The following is a 20,557-nucleotide window of genomic DNA, read 5'->3' as shown; positions in this document are numbered from 1 at the left end:
CATGCATTGATAATGACTAGTTATAACTACAGACTACGAACGATCCTTAGAGGTGTCGCCCGTTATTACTCACTTAATCCAAACAACCTTGATTACTATTGATTATCAACCTGAATCTGTTTACTTTGATTACTCATAAGCCTAGCAAACGAGGAGAAGAGGAATACAAGTCCTACTACTTCCGTGAGTTATTTTTAGGCTGTTGGGTATGCGAAGGACACGTTGGCCTATCTCGCATTTGATTACTTTGACCTTACTAGCATTACTAATGGACCACTAGGGCCCAACAGCACTTAAAAGCCATTGAAGGTCCCTTTATATGGAATTGGGTCATAGAAGGCCCAATAACATAAAATCATTATCCCTTGGGACCAAAGATCATGTTAATGGATTTGCAAGGTCCGACAAGCATGATTTGAGACTTTCAAGCCCAAGGTTTTGGAATGTTTACTTGTCTTAGGTTTTGTATAATTGTTGGAGGGTTGGATTGAACGATTTGTTATTTTTGTATCGACTCGAGACCGATCGATTTGTTCATAACGATATTCGGAGTTATTCGTGTATTCATCTTTCAATTTTTGTAAGTCGTAGTTTAGTATTTTTGACTCAATATTCTAGAAATAAATTAATAGACTTAAGAATATTGGTTTGACCTTTTCAGCCCTTCTTTAATAAAAACGACAATTTTAGTCCCTTATAAAAAAAAGACATTTTTGCCCTTAAACTCTTTTCTTGACACTTTTGAGTCATAGACTTGCTCAAATGATGTTTTTAGCTCAAAATTTATTCTTTGGCAGTTTCAGCCCTTCCAGAAAAGTGTTTTTTGGTTTAAAACCCAAACTTTTGCAACTTTAACAATTTTGGCCCAAAATCCAAAAACTTTACATTTTTTATCCTTTTTGGAAAAGAAAAACATTTTTAACCCTTGAAATAGTTTTGTTTAGCTTTTTATCCCCTGTTTTGAAGAAATTACCATTTCAGCCCTTTTAAATTCATGATTTTTACAACTTTGGGCTTGTTGGGCCGAAAAGCCCAAAAATTAGCCCATTAAGCTAATAATTACATTTCAAGTCCTTTGAAGAGCATAATATTCATAAAAACATTTGTTGTAACTGTTTTGACTCCTTTGACCCTTAAGAAATCCGTAAATGACAATTTTTGACCCAACTTTTGTTTATTTGACAAATTTAAGCCCAAAAATGGGTTTTATGTTGAAATATGTTTATCACAATCTTATCAGTTAATATTCTAGACTTGTTTAGTGTAATATAACTTAGATCATGTTTGTTTTCTTTCTTATGGCATAGATCTCGAGATTTCTTCCCTTTTGATTACATATTCATCACAAAAACACATAAAATCACACATACATGCATAAAATCATACATAGCATACACATACACATAAATCTACACATTTTCTTGTATTCTCCCCCATAAAACATATAAAAACCGAAAAGAGAGGGGTATGAAGCTCACCTTGAGTTTGTGAGTTCGGTTTTGAAGAAGAATGGGAGAAGTTTGATGTTATTCTCGGCCTAGCAAGCTTCTTGGAGGATCTTTGGCGTAGATGTGCACTAAGATGCAAGATCACGAGTTTGAATAGATTAGGAGGAGATTTTTGATGAAATGAAGTAGTTAGATCATGGATTTAAGCACCAACTTACCTTGAATGATGATTTTTGTGGAAGAAACTCCTTGAAAAGCTCTAAATCTCGAAATTTTTGAAGAATGAGTGAAAGTGTTCCTGAGAGGATTTGGAAAGAGTTGAAATGAATTTTGTGAGTGTGTGTGTGTGTGTCTCCTCTCGGCCGAGGATCAAGAAAAAGAAGAGAGAGAGTTGAGGTGACCATCATGGTTGCATGTTGGTCCATGCATGGAAGTATGTGGTGTATTAATGAGGTGGCAATCCTAAAGTCAACTCTTCCTCCCATGTTTTGTGGTTTGGGCCGAGAGAGGGAGAAGAAAGAAGAGAGATTGGGCCTTTTTATGCTTAAGCCGATATTATGATCCAATTAGATGATTTTTGGCCCAATTGGTCTTGTAAGAGGGTTCACGGCCCAAAATAAATCAAGGAATGATTTTTATGGTCCATTAGGGCTAATTAGATTTGTTATGGCCCAATAGGGCCCATTAAAGATAACCTAGTTCATTTTGGGCTTATAAGGTCCAAAATATTAAGTTTCATGTATATGGGTCCAATTAGAGCCCATTTAAGAGTTCTAAGCCCAAAATAATCAAATTGGAAACTTTTTGGTCCATTAGGCCCAATAAGAAAATTCCTAGTCCAAAATGGACTTAACCTGGGATTTCTAGGGTTTCCAAATCTTTGTTGATTAGTTGTAGTGCTTGTATAAAGTGTTTGATGGAAGTTTTGTTGTTATTGAATAAGCATCATACATGCTTTCACATTTTTGGTTTACAAATGTTATCATTGTTGTTGTTACAAGGTGTCAAAATTCCTAGTTGTGACAAGTTCCAAGTGGGGGATATTGTAACACCTGATTCCTGGTATGTATTTTATTCAAGAATTATATGTATTTTGTCTGGGACTCGACGAGTGGGTGGCCCAACTTGTCGAGTAGAGACGGGATCCGCGGGAAGTTTAAGTGACCTACTCGACGAGTCGGGATACTGAATCGACAAGTAGGTGTTGTTTGTGTGAAACCCTAAATTGAGGGTTTGCACCCTATTTAAACACCTTATCTCAGCCTCCATCGCCCTTATCACTCCCAGAAAGCTGTGAAACAAAACCCTAGCCGTTTTTGTGTGTTCTAAGGCCATTTTGGTACATTTGGTGGGTGGTGTAGCTTGGAGAAGAAGAAAGAAGCTTGAGAGTTCGAGTTGGGGCTTAGAGATTCAGGGATCTAGTTCCATTTTCAGCTCAATCAAGGTAAAATGCCCTTTTCTTGGTCTTCTATGTGCTTATTCATCTTTGGACTTGGGTTTTGGGCACATTTAGGGCTTTCCAAGCCATATTCGGATTTGTGGAGTGTTATATGAGGTCTTGACTTCAGATCTGAGTCATTGGAAGGGTCTCGTGGCATAAAGGTGCCAACTTTATGGCCATGAGAGCCCCATGCATCTTGTGGATCACTTTTAATGGCCTTTTGAGCCAAAGACCCCTTGCATGTGCACCAAGTTGGAAACTTTACGTGTAAAATGGTCATTAGGGGACCAGATCTATGGTTTTGATGAGTTAAGACCCATTTAAATCGATTGTATAGTTATGGTCATGGATGGGATCGACGAGTCGCTCTTGGGACTCGGCGAGTCGCGGTGTAATGACTACCAAATCCTTTATGCGGATGGAATAGTTGTTAGGAAGGAAGAGTCCCGTAGATGTTTTGTCATAAAAAGGGACCTGGGAATCATGGGACTCGTTGAGTGGATGAACAAACCCGGCGAGTCCAAGGCAGTCTCCCAATCTTTGAAGATGGACTCGACGAGTTGTTCATACAACTCGGCGAGTCAGAGACTGGACACATTCTTATGAGGGAGATTAGCTCGTCGAGTTCAAAGAGGAACTCGACGAGTCGGATGAAGATGGTCTAGATGGTTTGAATGAAGGAGAACCCATTGAGTTCTTGCTAGAATCGACGAGTAGAGTCGGGGTTGGATCGGGTTAGTGAAGTATGGACTCGACGAGTTGGTAGACCAACTCGGCGAGTCAAGTCAACTGGGTGTTGACTTTGTCCAATATTGACTTTGACTGGACTTGAGTTGACCCTGGTTAGGGTTGTATGTTCTGTTTGATGACTTAAGGGTTGTCGTGTAGGGATTGAGGAGTCGAGGAGAGCCGACCTTCACGCCGAGGACAGTTCTGACACTACGCGACATCGAGGTGAGTTACCTTCCAGTAGAAGTGGGTCTAAGGCACCAAGGCCGACCCACTAGTAGTTGTTTAGCTGAGATGATTGTCTTTGTGATAATTGTCTGGTCTCCTATTGCTTGATATGAGAGTATGCTAGTTTGCTTGATATGTGGCTATGCTAATTTGCTATGTTACGTGCGATAGTATCAGTAGAAGGGGACTAGTCCCCGAATCGGTCGTTAGGACCAACGGGTAGGTCGGACACCCCTGATATGTCTGACAACATGATTAAGATATGATATTATGTGTTAGCAGTAGGGGGTGAAATAGTCCCCGTGTTCGGTTGAAAGACCGGAGGGTAGGTCGGCACCCCAGAATAGCCTGACATGGGTAGGTCAGCACCCCAGAATGGCTTGACATGGGTAGGTCAACACCCCAGAATGGCTTGACATGGGTAGGTCAGCACCCCAGAATGGCTTGACATGGGTAGGTCAGCACCCCAGAATGGCTTGACATGGGTAGGACAGGCGCCCCAGAATTGCCCGACAATATGTATGCTATGTGATTCTTTGGTATGTGGTATGATGGGGGAACTCACTAAGCTTCGTGCTTACAGTTTTAGTTTTGGTTTTAGGTACCTCTTCGTGTAAGGGGAAGGAGCCAGCGGTATAGCAGCGCATCACACACACACACATGGTTTCCGCATGGAGTTTATTGGGAATGTACTCTGATTTATTTTGCTTTTGACGATATGATTTTCAGACACATTGTTAAGTTTCTTTTTACAAATGACATGGCATGAGAAATGTTTTGGTAAACAATCTTGTGAATTACTTAATTAAAAATGAAATTTTTGGGCTTGAAATTTGGGATGTTACAAGTTGGTATCAGAGCCCTAGTTTGAGGGATTCAGACAAACCCTCGGGGGTGTTCAGACTCAAACTGAGGGATTAAAAGATTTTTACAAGGAAAATGGTTTTCAAAAAAAAATCTGAGTCAAAGAGTTTTGAGAAAGAACAAGGTGTGTGATGCGTGCGACTGGCCGAGCTCAAGTAAGTTTTCCCCAAGATACCCATACTTGTTAGGATAAGTTATATGATATATGATTATGAGAAACTGCATGCTAGATTAGGGCTAAGGATCTAGGAGGATTCCATGTATGCCTGTTGTATGATTCTGAGAACTGCATGCTAGAATAGGTCTAAGGATCTAGGAAGGATGCCTTATATGCCTGTTGTATGAGCTGTATGCTAGGACTGTTTAGTCAGCAGTAGGATGGCCTGTATAGGTTATGCGTGAATTGGTTACTCAATGCACCAATGCTGCTTGCTTCGTGCTATAGGGGTCCTGGCTAACTCTAACTAAATAGTGAGCGGGTATGTAGCAGTATCCGCAAGCTAGTTAGGGAGAGGTGGTAGGGACTCCTAGTGCAGCTGACGGTGGAGAGTAGGTCGGAGGGTGCCCTAGGAGAGCCTAGGACGAGATTAGTGGAAAAGGATATCGGTAAAGAGACTTGGTGAAGTTGAAGCAATCCTTGAGGAAAGTATGGATAGATGTGGAAGGTAGTATGGGCCCGTACTACTCGAAGCAGAGGATCCATACTCGAGTCAGGGAGAGCCGAGATGGAACCGGGGAACTTGGAGAGTGTGCGAGACCTCTTGAGAGCATGAATGATCCTGACGTTTATGTGTTTATTTGCAGAATGGCAATCACACGACATGGAGCAGGATCTGGGTCAGGATCAGGGTCAGGCTTGGGCGCAGGATCCGAGCAGGTTGATGACGGGCTACGTAAGTTCATCGCGTCCGAGATCACGAGAGGCATCCTTGAGTCGACGCCGGTCATTTTCAGGTCGATCAAGGAGGGGATTGTGGAGCTAATGGAGGATCGCCTCCGGGCATTCAGGAGTGATCTGGCGTCTAGCCAGACGGGTACGCGCACACTGTCCTTTAAGGACTTCCGAGGGAGTGGTGCGTCGGACTTTCACGGGGTGAAGGACCCCATTGCTGCCAGGAGATGGATTGCAGACATTGAGTCTGCACAATTGACGAGCTTCTGCCCGGAAGGGTCGAAGGTCTGCTTTGCTGCAGGATGTTTGAGGGATAGAGCCAGAGACTGGTGGGAGTCAGTTGGTGACTCGTTGGGAGCCCCAGCCGTCGAGGCTATGACTTGGTCAGATTTTATGACCAGATTCAGGGCTGAGTTTGCGCCGACTGTGGAGCTTCAGCAGCTGGCCAAGGAGTTTTTGTATATGAGGCAGACGACTGAGACAGTGGCGGAGATCACCGCCAAGTTCAGGGAGAGGGCCTTGTTGGTACCTCAGTATACGGGGGATGAGGAGATGCGGAAGACCCGCTACCATGATATATTGAGGGCTGATATTCGGGATCATGTCAGCTATTCAGCCTGCCCAACCCTGGAGTCCATGATTGCCAGGGCGCTCGATTTGGAGCATGTCAGGAAGAGGAAAGCAGAGTCTGAGCAGGTTACAGGGGTTTCGGGGAAGAAACCCAAGGGATCCGACGTTAGGTCGAAGGGCCAGCCGAGCCAGAGCCGCTGCAGGAAATATGGCAGGCCGCATGAGGGAACTTGTAGAGCGGGATCGTCAGGCTGCTAGAAGTGCGGCAAGACGGGGCACTTTGGCAGGGATTGTACTGCCCCCTCCCCCACAACGCAGATGTCAGACCTGATTTGCTTCCATTGCAATCAGAGGGGCCATAAGAAGGCCAACTGCCCTAGATTGACAACAGCGTCAGCAGCAGCGCCAGCGGTGGCGCCGACTCCAGCGACAACACGGGTTATGGATGGCCGAAAGGCCAAGGCAGAGGCTCCGGTGGTGTAGAGCCGAGCATTTCAGTTGACAGCCGAGGAGGCACGCGCTGCACCCGATGTGGTGACGGGTACGATTTCTTTCTTATGCTTTTATGTTATGACGCTGTGATTTTGATATGTTATATGTATGATCTGTTTAGGATCGTTCCATGTGAACGGTATCCCGGTTCTGGTGTTGTTTGATTCGGGTGCTACCCGATCGTTTGTTTCTCTTGCGCTTAGCAAGACGTTTCCTGAGTCTTCGGGCATGTTAGATTGCCCTCAAGAGGTCGAGATTGCGGTCGACCGGTCAGTGCGAGCATCAGAGGTCTACCGAGATTGCTTTTTGTGGCTGTTCGAGGAGCATTACCTGGTAGACCTGATTCCCATACCTTTGCGGGGGAACAAGGTTATTATTGGTATGGACTGGTTGACCCCCAATGGGGCGGTGACCGACTGCGCGCAGCAGTTGGTGCGGATCAGGACCCCAAGTGGGGGAGAGCTGGTGATTCAGGGCGAGAGGCCACATCGAGGGCCAACTTTATGTTCAGCAGTGAGGGCTAGGCGCTACCTTCAGCAGGGTTGCGCAGGATATGTCGCCTATGTTATGGATACCTGGGAGGCGGGTAAGGCGACGGTTGGCGATGTGCCAGTAGTGCGAGAGTTCGCGGATGTATTCCCCGAGGAGTTGCCTGGGATACCTCCGGAAATGCAGGTAGAGTTCAGGATCGACCTAGTCCCTGGTGCGGCTCCGATAGCCAAGGCACCGTATCAGTTGGCTCCTCCTGAGATGCAAGAGTTGTCTACACAGTTACAGGGGCTGTTAGACAAGGGATTCATTAGACCGAGCGGTTCACCCTGGGGAGCCCCGATTCTATTCGTGAAAAAGAAGGACGGGTCGCATCAGATGTGTATAGACTATAGGGAGCTGAATAAGGTAACGGTGAAGAACCGTTACCCACTCCCGAGGATTGATGACGTCTTTGATCAGCTACAAGGAGCATCTTGGTTCTCCAAGATTGATTTGCATTCAGGGTATCATCAGATGAGGGTCAGAGAGGAGGATGTGCAGAAGACTGTGTTTCGGACACGTTATGGCCACTATAAGTTCGTGGTGATGCCTTTCGGGCTTACCAATGCTCCTGCCACGTTCATGGACCTCATGAACCGCGTGTGCAGACCGATGTTGGATCGGTCCGTGATAGTTTTCATCGATGACATCTTGGTTTATTCCAAGACGCGAGAGCAGCATGAGGAGCACTTGCGAGAGGTTTTGGATACTTTGAAAAGGGAGAGCTTGTATGCTAAGTTCTCCAAGTGTGAGTTCTGGTTGCGCGAGGTGCAGTTTCTTGGGCACCTTGTCAACCAGGATGGGATATCGGTTGATCCGGCCAAGGTTGAGGCTGTGATGAGGTGGGAGGTCCCGAGGTCTCCATCCGAGATTCCGAGCTTCCTGGGATTGGCAGGCTACTATCGGAGATTCATTCAGGACTTCTCCAAGATAGTCGTGACCCTGACCAGGCTGACAAGGAAAGCCGTGGTCTTTCGCTGGGGGCCTGAGCAGCAGGTTTCATTTGAGACATTGAAACAAAGATAATGCGAGGCGCCAATCTTAGCCCTGCCGGAGGGCATGGAGGATCTTGTTGTGTACTGCGACGCGTCCATCTCAGGTTTGGGCGCGGTATTGATGTAGAGGGGGCATGTTATTGCTTACGCTTCGAGGCAGCTGAAGCCTCACGAGGCGAATTATCCGACACACGATTTGGAGCTAGGGGCTATTGTTTTCGCCCTCAAGATTTGGCGTCATTACCTATATGGGGTTCGTTGTACCATTTACACGGACCACAAGAGCCTGAGGTATCTCATGGACCAGCCAAATCTGAATATGAGGCAGCGTCGGTGGCTTGATGTGGTGAAGGATTAGGATTGTGAGATCCTCTACCACCCGGGGAAGGCCAATGTCGTGGCCGATGCGCTTAGCCGCAAGGCAGCGCCGATCAGGGACATTTTCTGAGGATGACAGTTGTGACTCCGCTGTTGGAGCAGATTCGGGAGGCCCAGCAAGAGGCCATGAAGGAGGAACATCGAAAGAGTAAGCGAATTGTGGGTCAAGTTTCCTTCTTCGACTATGATTGACGGGGATTGTTGACTCTTCACCGTAGGGTGTGGGTCCCTTATCATGGGGGTGTGCGCCAGGTATTGATGGCCGAGGCACACAAATCCAGGTTCTCTATCCATCCCGGGGCGACGAAGATGTACAAGGATCTTCGTCTCGATTATTGGTGGCTCTGTATGAAGAGGGACATACCATGGGTGGTGGAGAGGTGTCTGACCTGCAGGAAGGTCAAGGCTGAGCACCAGAGACCTCATGTCAAGGTCCAGCCGTTAAATATCCCGCTGTAGAAGTGGGAGGATATTACGATGGACTTCATTACGAAGCTTCCCAGGACCGCGTGTTGAGTGGATTCGATTTGGGTCATCGTTGATCGGTTGACCAAGAGCGCCCATTTTATTCCGATTCAGGAGAGTATTTCAGCTGAAAAGATGGCCGACATCTACATCAGAGAGGTAGTGGCGCGGCACGGGGTGCCAGTTTCAGTGATTTCCGACAGAGATGCGTGGTTCACTTCCAGGTTTTGGAAGAAGTTTCATGACGAGCTGGGTACTCGTTTGCATTTTAGCACCGCCTTTCACCCATAGACGGATGGCCAGAGCTAGCGGACCATCCAGACGCTATAGGATATGCTACGGGCGTGTGTTTTAGATTTCGGAGGTAGTTGGGATACTTACCTTACGTTGGCGGAGTTGTCTTATAATAAAAGTTATCACGCGAGCATCGACAATCCTCCTTTTGAGATGTTGTATGGGAGGAAGTGCAGGACCCCGATATGTTGGGGAGAGGTCGGACAGAGAGTCATGGGAAGTACCAAAGTGGTACTCAAGACTACAGAGAGGATCCAACAGGTTCGGAGCAGGCTTCTGACTGCTCAGAGTAAGCAGAAAAGTTATGCCGACAAGCGTCGATCGGACCTGGAGTTCCAGGTCGGGGATATGGTGCTCCTGAACATGTCACCTTGGAAGGGCGTCATTCGATTCAGGAAGCGGGGCAAGCTGGGCCCCAGGTATATTGGACCCTTCAGGGTTGTAGCCCGGGTGGGCAAGGTGGCATATAGGCTGGATCTGCCAGCCGAGCTCAGTCAGATCCATAACACTTTCCACGTCTCCCAGCTGCGGAAGTGTCTGGTGGACGATTCGACAGTGGTGCCTATAAAGGATATTCAGGTTGATTACAGCCTGAATTACATCGAGCGGCCAGTGGCAATCCTTAACAGGAAGTCAAGGGATCTGAGGAACAAGAGGGTGGAGCTGGTAAAGGTGTAGTGGCAGCACCGCAAGGGCTCGAAATGGACCTGGGCGCCGGAGGACGAGATGAGGGATCATTACCCCGAGCTTTTTCCGGATTCAACGGCAGACTTCGAGGATGAAATCTAAGATAAGTGGGGGAGATTTGTAACACCTGATTACTGGTATGTATTTTATTCAAGAATTGTATGTATTTTCTCTGGGACTCGACGAGTGGGTGGCCCAACTCGTCGAGTAGATATGGGATCTGCAGGAAGTTTAAGTGACCTACTCGACGAGTCGGGATACTGACTCAACGAGTAGGTGCTGTTTGAGTGAAACCCTAAATTGAGGGTTTGCACCCTATTTAAACACCTTATCTTAGCCTCCATCGCCCTTATCACTCCCAGAAAGCTGTAAAATGAAACCCTAGCCGTTTTTGTGTTTTCTAAGGCCATTTTGGTACATTTGGTGGGTGGTGTAGCTTGGAGAAGAAGAAAGAAGCTTGAGAGTTCGAGTTGGGGCTTAGAGATTCAGGGATCTAGTTCCATTTTCAGCTCAATCAAGGTAAAATGGCCCTGTATTGGTCTTCTATGTGCTTATTCATCTTTGGACTTGGGTTTTGGGCACATTTAGGGCTTTCCAAGCCATATTCGGATTTGTGGAGTGTTATATGAGTTCTTGACTTCAGATCTGAGTCATTGGAAGGGTCTCATGGCATAAAGGTGCCAACTTTATGGCCATGAGAGCGCCGTGCATCTTGTGGATCACTTTTAATGGCCTTTTGAGCCAAAGACCCCTTGCATGTGCACCAAGTTCGAAACTTTATGTGTAAAATGGTCATTAGGGGACCAGATCTATTGTTTTGATGAGCTAAGACCCATTTAAATCGACTGTATAGTTATGGTCATGGATGGGCTCGACGAGTCGCTCTTGGGACTTGGCGAGTCGCGGTGTAATGTCCACCAAATCCTTTCTGCGGATGGAACATTTGTTAGGAAGGAAGAGTCCCGTAGATGTTTTGTCATAAAAAGGGACCTGGGAATCATGGGACTCGACGAGTGGATGAACAGACTCAGCGAGTCTAAGGCAATCTCCCAATCTTCGAAGATGGACTCGACGAGTTGTTCATACAACTCGGCGAGTCATAGACTGGACACATTCTTATGAGGGAGATGAGCTCGACGAGTTCAAGGAGGAACTCGACGAGTCGGATGAAGATGGTCCCGATGGTTTGAATGAAGGAGAACCCATCGAGTTCTTGCTAGACTCGACAAATAGAGTCGGGGTTGGATCGGGTTAGTGAAGTATGGACTCGACGAGTTGGTAGACCAACGGGTAGGTCGGACACCCCATATATGTCTGACAGCATGATTGAGATATGATATTATGTGTTAGCAGTACGGGGTGAAATAGTCCCCGTGTTCGGTTGAAAGACCAGAGGGTAGGTCGGCACCCCAGAATGGCTTGACATGGGTAGGTCAGCACCCTATAATGGCTTGACATGGGTAGGTCATCACCCCATAATGGCTTGACATGGGTAGGACGGGCACCCAAGAATTGCCCGACAGTATGTATGCTATGTGATTGTATGGTATGTGGTATGATGGCGGAACTCACTAATCTTCGTGCTTACAATTTTAGTTTTGGTTTCAGGTACCTCTTCGTCTAAGGGGAAGGAGCCGGTGGTGTAGCAGCGCATCACACACACACACATGGTTTCTGCATGGAGTTTTCTGGGAATGTACTCTGATTTATTTTACTTTTGACGATATGATTTTCAGACACATTGTTAAGTTTCTTTTTACAAATGACATGGCATGAGAAATGTTTTGGTTAACAATGTTGTGAATTACTTAATTAAAAATGAAATTTTTGGGCTTGAAATTTGGGATGTTACAGATATGGTTCTCCTGAAGGTGTCACTCGATGCAGGAAGAGGGGTAAGCTGGGCCCTAGGTATATTGGTCCTTTCAGGGTTTTGGCTCCGGTGGGCCAAGTTGCATATCGCTTGGATCTTCCAGATGAGCTCAATCAGATCCATATCACGTTCCATGTCTCTTAGCAGTGGAAGTGTTTAGTGGATTATTCCGCTGTGGTTCCATCGGAGGAAATTCAGGTGGATGGTCGCCTGAACTATATTGAGAGACCGGTGGCGATTCTTGACCGGAAGACGAAAACCTTAAGGAACAAGGTTGTTGAGTAGGTGAAACTCCAATGGCAATATCTCAAGGGTTCTGAATGGACGTAGGATCTAGAAGATGAGATGAGGGAGAACTATCCGTAGTTATTTGGCGCAACAGACTTCAAGGACAAAGTCTGATTCAAGTGGGGGAGAATTATAATACTTGAATTCGGTAAGTTATGAATTTAACCTCTTTATTCTTAAAAGTTTGAAATTTTAGTCCTTAAGCTAGTATGCGAGGCATACAAGGTGGTACACTTAGCGTACTAGCCCAAAGATGATTGCGTATTCAGTCCACGTATGATGGGCGTACGTGGAGTACGCATGGCGTACATGCGGACTAGGAAACCCTAATTTCTAGGGTATTGCACCCTATTTAAACCTTGTGATAGCCTCACTTGGTCATGTATAGACAGCCTCCACCCTCCATTGTCCATAAATCGAAACCCTAGAGTGTTCTTGAGAGTTTTAAGCCATAAAGTGTGTTTATTGGTGCCCTGTGATAAGAAGAAGATGTAGACCATTTGGAGTTGTGCTTGGAGCTTAAGGATCCGAGATTAGTTCATCATTTGCTAACCATTTGAGGTCAAAAGCTCCCATCTTGCTAATCTATGATGCTAGATCTAGTTATGTGCTATTTTTATGCTTTTTGGGTCCTTGGAGTGATTGTTGAGCTTCTTGTTTCACTCCAGAAGTGATTGATGGTAGATCTAGGGTTCTTTTGGTCCCTTTCTCCACAAAAATTCAAGCTTTGAGGTGTTTATGGACTCATGCATGTGTTAAGACCCTTTGTTAAGCTCTTTTGAGCTCTAGAGCCCCATGAAGCCATGCATGCATGTAAAGTTGCCAACTTTACATGATAAGATACCTTAAGGAAGTCAGATCTTAGAGTTGGGTTGAAGTCTTAACTGAATAAGATCTTAATGAGCCAAGTTAGCCAACTAGGGAGTACGATGGGTGTACAAGCTAGTACACTGCGCGTACAAGCCCCAGAGCGTGTACACTAAGCGTACGAGCTGAGTACGCCCCGCGTACTCAGCAGTGGGCTTCAAAGTTTTGGGATTTTTGGATTTGGGCCCATGTTGGACCTCAAGAGTCTAGGGATTTGATTGGGCCATCATAATTCTATTTTTGGGCTGATGGTATTTTAGTAGACTCTTTTGATTGGAGGCCCATGAAGGGATTTGGGCCCAATTTGGAAAATTGGGCCATATTTGGGCCTTGGGTGATCACTTTAGAATTTAGGCCTTTTGGATAGTTGGCTTGGGCCTTGGCCTTAGGCCAAGTTAGGTAAAGGGAAAAAGGATATTTTACCATAGGTTGGACTCTTAGTGTGAGTCGGGATCCAATTATTAGTTGCAGGTATTTGATGTTGATAGCGCGAGGATTTTAGCGAACCAGCAGCCAAAGGACTATATGTGGGATTCAACAGTAAGAGGTGAGTTTACTCACTGTGTTTAGCGGGTCGAAGGCTCCAATGTTGGCCCATGATTATTATGTTAGGATGCTACATGTATGCGTCACTCTTGCATGTGTTATGTGCTGGTATGTATACCGAGCGGGGCTCGATGTCGGGCAAGGCCCAACGACTGTATTTACTGTTATTATCGTGTGATTATCGCATGTGTTATCATCATTATATGTTTATATGTTTATATGTGTACCGAGCGGGGCCCGATGTCAGGCGGGACCTAATGAATGACTGATCTGTAATCCGAGCGAGGCCCGAGGCCGAGTGGAACTTGATGTGGGGCGAGGCCTGATGCGGGGCGGGGGCCCAGTATGTGTTTATTACGTATGGTATGGGATAGTTTGGGGAAGTCACTAAGATTTGGGCTTATGGTTTTCAGTTTCTGTTTCTGGTACTTCTGGTTCAAAGGGGTAGAGCCTGGGATGATTGCAGAGCACACACCACTCTATTCCGCACTTTGAGATTTACTCTGATATTTTTTGATGTAGTAATATGCTTTGGTCTTTCTTGGTTGTATGACAATGTTTTGGATTACTGTTTTATAAAATTTAAAATGAAATTTTTGGGTCATATTTTTGGGACATTACATGATCATCGACCAATCCAGCATAGCCATGAACACACGATTCATCATGTCCATGAACACACAGTTCATCATGTCCATGAACATGACAGGGGAATTAGTGATCCCAAAAGGCAACACTACAAACTTATACTGATAATAGGAAGTCCTTAAGGTTATGTTTGATATATCCTTCTCTCCCACTCACATCTGATGGTACCCCAAATGTATATCAATCTTGGAAAATGAAGATGCACCCTAAAGCTGGTCAAACGAACTGTCAACCCTTGACAATGGATATCGGTTCTTCACTATAAGCTTATTAAGATCTTCATAGTTAATTGTTGAAACAATAACTTGTAGATCGATAGATTCAAAATAGTAAAGTAAATCAAAAAAGAAGAACAATGATCGAAGTTGTGCCGAATGATTAATAATCAATGCCTTAGAATAGTTCAACGTGAACTGTTCTGTAAAGGCAAAGCAGGGAATCACAATCACGATTAACCCTAATACAAAACATGCATGCAATATTTATAGCCTAACCCTAGCAACATAAATGCGGATGGACAAGCCCAATCCGTTTAATAAAGGCTAAATACATACATATTAAATTTGACACAATACAATAAATAACCCAACAATCTCCCCCTTTGTGTCAAATATGGAAGGAAATTCTTCATCTCTGAACCTTTTGAAATTTAAACATCTTCATCATCAGATTCAAAAGAGTGTGTCGGATCGTGATATACCATCTGATCATATCCTTGAAACACTTCAGATCTTCATCATTGTTGTGTTTGCACGGCACTGTTAGATCCATAATATGATTCAGTTCAACAAAAGAGTATAAATGTTTGTCTAACAAAAAGAACAAACTCTTCTGAACTTTATCTCCATTTCGTTTTTGAAACACAACACTCCAATGATATTTCTTGATTTTACCAAGCTTCCTTTTCTGAAAATCCTTTGTTTCTTCCTTCGGATCCACAACAAGCTTCTTCTTTAATACAACAGCTATCTCAACACCAAGTTTAGCAACCTCGTGATACCACTTGTTGGGAAAAACCCTAAAAACGATTTGATGAATATAATGCGGAAAATAAGAACGAACACAATAATGAAGATATGTCAAATGATCAAACGTTTTATTCAAGAACATGAGGAATAAATTACACTATAAGAAAAGATTAAAGTAAATCTATTCTACCTAAGAAACCTCGTTATGATTGGCGGCTACATCTTTCCTCACTCTTAACCCTAATTATGAATAATACTTGACAATATATAGGGAATAAAACAAGTCTTGGGCCTAATAACCTACACTTCATCAAGGGGGCCCATTGTCATAATCCATGGAATACTTTGAACCCTACATTCTCCCCCTCAAAGTATGGAATGGATGACAAGGCTTCAACTTCCAAAACAAGCATGTAGCAAATGAGAAAGGATCTTGCAACGAGGAATTTAAGAGGAATTTAAAGGATCTTCAACTTCCGAACACTATAAATCTCTATAATAAGAGGAAGTTAAAATAGACTTAGAATTAGCTATTGGAGTCTAAAAGAGAGTTTTAGTACTTGTAAATACCTACGCGTGCATATAAAGCACGTCAAAAACGGAGTTCGTATGTGAAAGTTACGACCTTCCGAAGATTCAACTGTCAAAAACCCTAATCTGACTGAGCTCACGACGTGAGCACATAACTCACGACGTGAGGAGTCATTTATCCACATCTCGGAATCTAGAAGGTGTGTGACGAGGCTACGAGGGGATAAGGTCCGAACTCACGGCGTGAGCAAGGATATCTCACGACGTGATGAGTCGCATGGCCACCTTCCGAAGCTAGGGACGCAAATGGAAAGTCTACGGGGATAAGATCCAAACTCACGACGTGAGCCTTATAAAACTCACGACGTGAGGGTCCAAAATCCTTACTATAAGTAGTAGGTCTGACTTCAGCCATTCTTACACCTAAACTTCCTTCTCCTCTCTCCTTTGCTGAGACAATCTTGCATCCCGAGCCCCGACGACCTTGTACGCTGACCGTTTCTGCTTAGATTACATAATATCATGTTACTAGGGTGAGTTTCACAGCCCCACTTTCTAATATTTCGGGGGAAAACGCATGCTAGATATTATATATACGTTATTATTATGTCTATATGATAATATATAGTTATAATAGTCGGGGTATAGTTGTTCTAAATATAATATTTTGAATATATACAACTATTATCAACTTGTCAGCATGTTAATTTACTAATGTAGATCTTAAGTTATACTTAGGATCCTATATATATGTTGTGTGCGATATAGTTCCGAAGTTATATTCGGAAGTTCTATATGTTAAGTTATAAAGTATGTTGCTATTATTGGTTTTATGTTAAGATAAAACTTGGTATGTTATATGTTGTTATTGTTAGTTTTATGTCAAGATAAAACTTAGTATGTTATATATTGTTATTGATAGTTTTATGTCAAGATAAAACTAGGAACGTTATATGTTGTTATTATTGGTTTTATGTCAAGATAAAACCTGGTTTCACTTCAAGATATAGCTGTTATACTGCCTAAATGTTATGAAGTTAGGAGTAATGTTTAAAAGCATAGTCTAGTAACTTAGGGTTTTAGACATGAAAATGCTTTTGTTGTTAGAGCTATAAGAAGCCGTCGAAGTCTACATGAGTAATTGTATTCATCAACTAAGATTGGGGATCTTAGCGGAAATCCTCTGAACTCTAACCGTTAATCCCGTGTGAGCGAGGAAGTCGTGTATAATTAGTATACGGGTTGACCACCCCACTTGTGACTATTAGCTATAGTCAACCAAAAGCGAGTGATGAACTATCGTTTTACTTGTTATTGTTCCGACGTCGATGAAGCGTACGGTGTTGTTTCTCATGGTAAATCATGAGTGTATTGTTTCTCATGGTAAATCATGAGTGTGTTTTATCAGAGGTATTATGTCATACCAGCGGTTACAGGCTCATGGTAGCAAATTGTTAGAAGCATTATACTTTGTCGTATACAAGTATTAATGTTAAGTATAAGTTCCCCCCTACTTATACCTTAGGTTTAAGGAATGTTTAGGTATAACACTTAATTGATAAGTTAACTATTATACCTAATATACCTACTAAATGTTGCAGATTCAAAATGATACTTTCAAAACTATACTTTTGAACGTGGAAAAATGTATTATTTTATGGAGTCAAAACCTGTGAACTCACCAACTTTATGTTGACGTATTTTAAAATGCATGTGTTTTCAGGAACTTGAAAAGCTGGTATGTATTCGAACAGAAGAAGTTTTACTATTACCTTTCCGTTCATTAAGAAGTATGCCATAGTCGGATATTATGTAATAAGTCCTAGAAAAACAGTTATGTAACTTTCAATTATCAATAAAGGTATATATTTTCTTAGTACGGTTCAATGTATGTTATATAACTGTGATACGAAGAATGACGATACACTACCCAGTGTGTCCGCCGATGGCTGGGGGTGTGACACAAGTGATGATCGATCCCATAAGAAAATGTATGTAGGATGCAACTCCTCTCTTCTAGCTCAATTATAGAAGAAGGACATTAGCATTACTTGAAGGTCATACTATAATCTATTAGCATGAACTTTCTAGAAGTTTTAAGTCTCGAGTTTCCTCGAGATTCAAGGATTCTGGCTTAATCCGATGAATTACTAAGATAGACCATCATGTACTGTTTCTCCCATGTTATTCTAGGAGAATTAATTCCAAAGCTAAGCCATGTTGTTACAGCTGTTATTATGGGTGGAATTTTTAAATTACTATTTATATATCTTGAACTTTGTTACACCCCGACTGAGGCGGCAGAACATGTCGGGCTGTGCGACTTAGTTTATGGATCACAAGAAATTGAATATATAGCACAAGTACACTAATAACAAAACGTATGCTGTATTTCATCTTGAAGTTTGAATACAAGGTTCTAATAGATAATAATAGAGTACATGAGTTGCCTTAAACATGCAAGCAGATACAATAAAAACTAGAAAACTAGATTCCCTAAAATCCATGACTATTCCTTCATCTAAAAACTTGATTTGTGATCCCCTGAGAGTAGATGTAATTTTGAGGGTCAACACAAGGTTGGTGAGAGTTACATGTTTTCCGCTAGTGTAGTAATGATATTTTTATAGTGACCAAAAAGTATTTTCTTTGTAAGTAAACCATACTTGAAATCAAGTTTGTAAAGAACCTTTAAAGAATTGTGAAATCCAAAATGTGTTTTTCCACAAGTAAAACCATGCTTGTAACTATTTTGTAAAGAGAGAAACCGAATCCGTTGTTTTTGGAGGGAGAGAGAGATTCAGTTAATGTTTATAGCGAGTCCTAAAACCAAGCTATGATATTGAAGTACCCCCTACAATGCTTCATTGGATGTAGGGTAATGACTATAGATATTTATCACCCGCTTCGATTAGTCGTTCGAGGTTGTAGCTAGCAACCGTAGGTGGGGTGTCAACCCATATAGATCTATACATGCGTATCTTGCTCATAGAAATAATGGTTATAGTCGAGTGGGTATACTAAGTATTTAAACTTAGAAAATGAATAGTGTCTCACTAAAAAACCCTTAACTAATGTATACGAATAACTCTCATAGTAGTGAACACAAGTACATGTATAAATTCCAAGTTACAATGTTTAAACTTATATATATTTATTTAAACACATACATACACACACACACACACATATATATATATATATATATATATATATATATATATATATATATATATATATGTGTGTGTGTTGTATGTCTGTGTGTGTGTGTATATATATATATATATATATATATATATATATATATATATATACATCATGTTTGTAACTAGTTTTTAGTAAAAAATATTACAATGTTTAGACTAGTAATATTTGTAACCAAGATACGATCTTCCTGATAGTTTTTCATAAACAAAATAAGTGAGCACATGTATTCCCCCCACCCCGCAAAATAAATAAAAACTATAAAAAGGGGTCATAAAAACTCACCTTAGACACGGGAATTTGGTTTAGATTTGAGAATATGATTGTCTTCTGGAAGCACCGCGAGATAGCACCAACTAGAAACCAACTTTGAACCCGGTTTGGACTTGAATTAAATCCACAAAACAACACCAAAAACTCGAGTCTTAAACTAGGAAAACACCACAAAAGATTTCAACACAAGGTGGTGGAATGATGGGATAATGGTGGTGGTCGAGAGGTGGTTTAACGGTGGTGAGGGGCTGCCACTCGACGGCAATGCTTCTGTCGTTTCTTTTTTTGCCGAAGAACGACAGGAGGGGATTGGGAGGGGGTAGCAAGTGGAAGGGGTGTTTAGGTGGTGGTTCTCAACGGTGGAGGGGCAGCTCTGGTGGGGTGTTCTAGCCGAGAGGGAGAGAGAGAGAGAGAGAGAGAGAGAGAGTGAAGGAGATGTTGGATATGAATTGGTGATGAAAATGGGAAGGCAAGGGCCTCCTTTTATAGCCTTAGCAAGCCTCATGGAAGCATGCAAGCCATACTCTCTTAGAAGGTCAAACACGAGCCCGTGCTTTGTACTTTGGAAGGAGGAGTGTACACCAAAAGGTAAGGTGATGTACAGGAGAGGGGGTTGCACACGTGGGTAAGACAAGGGAGAAGCAAAGTTGGCTGATTTTTTTTCGTCATTCAAGCAAGCATGTTGGTCATGGTGATGTCACTTTCTCAAAAAGTCCTAAAAACCGTTCTAGTTTTGTGTGCCAAAATCCCGACTTCTAATATTTTTTTCAAAAGTGGCGAATGATAGAGCCGAGCTCAAGGGTTCCAAAAACCCAAACGGATTAATTTTTTGATTTGTAGAACTCTGGAAAATCATGTTTAAAGGTTCGCGTCTAATTAGCCTTAAACGTTCGATTTTTTGACTTTTAGAAATAAATTTACTAAAAATATTTTGAGTATGTAATTATATAAATAACTATAACCTGAGTCCACAAACATTCTTGGAATTTCCATCTGAGGTGTGTAGGTGCCTCAACGGATCGAAACGGTTTATGTAGTTTAAATAAAATCAGTGCTATACTGGTTTTTTTTTCTTATAATGGTCGTATGTTTTGCATACGAACTCTGTTTTGGACGTTCTTTATATTTCCGGAAGCAAGTGAACATGCACTATGAGACTAGAGTGTTTTTTTCGCTCGCAACTTCTAAATACAAAATTACAGTTTTTCAGACGTATTAAGTAGGGTTACAGTTTGTGTTGCATGTTTTGTTTGAGATTCTCCACAATTGGAAGTAATATACCATCTGATAACTTATTTTAACCGTAATGACACTATTTATTTTTTAAAATATGCACTAAAGCTCA

This window comes from Lactuca virosa, chromosome 3 (assembly GCF_052849685.1).
Source record: "Lactuca virosa cultivar CGN04683 chromosome 3, Lactuca_virosa_CGN04683_v6, whole genome shotgun sequence".
Classification (NCBI taxonomy): Eukaryota; Viridiplantae; Streptophyta; class Magnoliopsida; order Asterales; family Asteraceae; genus Lactuca; species Lactuca virosa.
The sequence above is the reverse complement of the archived record's forward strand: the minus strand, read 5'-3'. Positions refer to the sequence as shown.